Raw genomic sequence first — 3734 nt, 5'->3', positions numbered from 1 at the left:
GAATTCATCTCCTATCCACTTTTCCTCCCCTTATGGAATGGAAACAGGTAGGAATCTAGCTCATTTAATGTATTTCCTTAACAGAGAAAAGTGAGAACAACTTGAATTTGCTATTATTAAAACTTTGGAGAAACATAAATAATTTTTATTGTTTCAAAAGTGGTATTAAATCTGTGAACATGAAAAAAGAAACCTAAATCATTCTTTCAAAATATTGAAATTGGCTTCAACATGAACGACAACCAACCACAGAAAATTTAGCTTGGCTTGGTCCAGATGAGAATATTCATAGGTTGTAATGTTAAATCCACCTCTCCCTCTTTACAGTACTAGCCAAAAGTAGAATTTCACTTTTTTTTCCAGTCAAAAGAATGATGATATTGGGTTCTGAGATAAGAGGAATATCAAAATTTATAGCATAATTAAGTAATTTTAAATAGATAATTGGACATTTTCTACTTTAATAACCATTATGTTTTAAAGGTCTCCATTCTCCCATAACTCCAACATATTAATATCTTTTGAATTATTCTAATTTCTTATCTTTCAAAAAGTTGTATATATCATATAAAATGATGTCACCATCCCATGAACATTTTATTGTTCTTAGTAGTAAGACATTATCTTCTTTCTCTTAGGATGTTCAAAAGTGCATAGAAAGACATTTCCTCACCTTGTAGCCATGATTTTCTGTGAATTTCAGTAGCTTTTATTTATTTAAATTTTTATTTATCTATTTATTTATTTTTCTGAGGCAGAGTCTCACTCTGTTGCCCTGGCTAGAATGCAGTGGCATCATTGCAGCTCACTGCAACCTCAAACTCTTGGGCACAAGGGTTAGGGTTAGGGTTAGGGTTAGGGTTAGGGTCTTTTCTCAGCCTCCCAGTTAGCTGAGACTATAGGCATGCGGCACCATGCCCAGCTAAGTTTTCTATTTTTTGTAGAGACAGGGTCTCCCTCTTGCTCATGGTTGTCTTGAACTCCTGACCTCAAGCAATCCTCCTGCCTTGGCCTCCCAGCATGCTAGGATTACAGGCATGAGCCACCACCCCCAGCCCGAATTTTGGTTTTATTAATAAATAGCATTCCTAAATTATTTTGTTTTTTGTGAGACAGCTGCAATTGTATTGAGAATGACAGAACTTTACAACTATAACTATCTTTCTCATTATCACCTTCCTAGAGATGATCCACCAAGAAGGCTTTAAGCCTGTTAGGATTCATCAAATTAGCTTCTGAATGTCAATCTGACACAGCTGTATGCATATCCTGCAAATATTTATTATTTTTGGACTCTTTATTCAGTTTTCAACTGAGATGAACTATTATCCAGTGGGTTTGCCACTAGGAGAGAATAATGGTATAAAATGTCAGAATGATAGATATCACCAAGTCAAGCAGCTTGATTGATATCTCCCTCCAAAAGGTCACCAGCCCCCTCTTGTTGCCAACTCATCTTTGCTTGGTGTGGGTAACAATGCCTGCACTGTTATCTATGGTATGATTATGGCTGAGGAAATCTTTTCTCAGTTTCTAAAAATACAATGAAGATGTTCAGTACTTATCTCATTGGCTCCCAACAGCAATTAACGCTAATGACTAGTCCTTCTTTCCCTCTTAAAATTTTCTACTCCCTTGGCTTCCATGACACTATTATCTCTCGTTTTTCTTCCTACATCTCAGGTCCTTTCTGCTCAGATTCTTCAGGGGCTCCTTAAAAGTCTATTTTCCTCCCTTCCTCTCTTTGGCAGGCCCATTTATTGAACACCTACTGTGTGTCTGGCACCATGCTAAGTCCAAGATCTCTACTCCTGAGAATCTCTTCATCTGCAAAGGGAGCAGACCAATAATAAACAAGTTATTGCAATACAGAGTAACCACTCTGTGCAGAGGTGACACAAAAAAACTACTTAATCAACTCTTGCTGATAGAGAGGGGGATGGGAAGGGAAGGTTTCTCAGAGGAGAAGTAGTGATTTTACAAGGTAGATGAGGAGACCCTGTGCAAAGGCACTAAGGTGTGACTTAGTATCCAGTGTCCACAGAATGGCAAGTATAGCAATTTCACACCTACAACAGGCAGGGCTTTATATTATGCAGAAGTACAGACATTGGAAAAACAAGATCGGGCAATCTGAGAGAATAGGGGGCTAAAGGAAAAGCAATGTGGTGTTATTATACATTTTTTAAATATCAGCATAAATTAGACATCTGGAAGATACCTACTTAAAGACAAAAGCATGTATTAAAAAAAACTGGCTTCAAATTTTTAAAACAAGTTGGTATTCCTAACAAAATTTAAAAAGACATTTAAAAAAATTCTGGCTCCAGTAAGTGACCCTTCTCTTGAACCATCTTTATTTATTCCAGAAACTGTGATACAGGGATTTGCTGAAGCAGACTCTTACACAATTTTTAATGTCATGCAGACTGCACCTTTTTAAAAAAGCTTCAAAACCAGTTCTTACTGGCATGAAATCTAACTTCATTTACACTTGCATTCTTCGTTGTTCAACTGTGCAAGTCTCAGCAAAATGCCAGTAACTGCCTGGCCTTTTCTCAAATTAAGGTAAGGCTTAAAGGCACATTTTTCTGGGCTTGTGTGGATCACTTTGGTGATAGGGTACAACATAAACAAATCTCTCTATACTACCCCCAACACATGCACATGGTCTATGAGAGGAAGGACTGATGGTTTTCTTATTCTTCTGTTTAAGGGATTGAACTGAAATTTGCATTCATAAAAGAATTGAAGCTTTTGACTTTTTTTGCTGTTGTTGTTCAAATGCTACACAGTGTAACCTCAGAAATGTGGTTGCCAGAACCAGATTGGCAAGTGACTACTGTAACTGAAATGGCTGGTGCATTAGTGGCTCCATCATCATCAGTCATTCTCACCTATGATTTCAACTTTCAGATGCATGACGATGAAGTCTAAGTCCAAGCCCCATCCTAAACTTCTCCATGGGGTTCTAGATATCTATATTCAATTGCATACCAACTATTTCCTGGTGGAAACTCAGCACGTACAACACTGGTCCCTCCAAACATGTAGCTCCTGAATTTCTGAATTTTTTTATTTCACTGAAAAGGCATGATTAGTAGATTACCCAGTGACCCAAGCCAGAAAACTTGGAATTACTCTGTCCAAATCATGTCATTTTTACTCCTTAAACATCTTTTGATCTGTGTCCTCTTCCCTGACCCTGTGGCACTTCCCAGTGGCAGTATTCGTTATCTCTCCCCTGAGCTATTGCCTCAGACTCCCAACAGGTCTGGCCACTTCTGAGCTTAGTTCCTTAAGCATTTCACCTTTGACATGGCATCTTGACCCTTCATAACTTAACAAATTATGCCTGGTTAGCCCATTTCCCTCTTTTAAAATGTTGTTAAGAACTGTACAAAATAGATAATAAATAACAGTAAGCTGAGAAATTACATGTGTTCACATAAATGCTAGGCAGTATTATTCTGGCAAATTAAATGGTACTTTTATCATTATAATACCACTTTTATAAACTTCATCTGATTAGAGGGTGGTATTCCTGATGTAGACACTCCACAGAGTAAGAACAAGGAAACCTTCTCAAGTTAATAAAAGGCACTTATGAAAAACCTGCAGATGATATCATACTTGGTGAAAGATGGAATGTTTTCACTCTACCATCAGGAACAAGGTAAGGATGTCTATTCTTATCTCTTCTATTTAACATTGTACTGCAGATCCTATCCAGT

This window comes from Propithecus coquereli, unplaced genomic scaffold, assembly GCF_000956105.1.
Source record: "Propithecus coquereli isolate 6110/MARCELLA unplaced genomic scaffold, Pcoq_1.0 Scaffold175, whole genome shotgun sequence".
NCBI lineage: Eukaryota > Metazoa > Chordata > Mammalia > Primates > Indriidae > Propithecus > Propithecus coquereli.
This window is presented reverse-complemented; position numbering follows the sequence as displayed.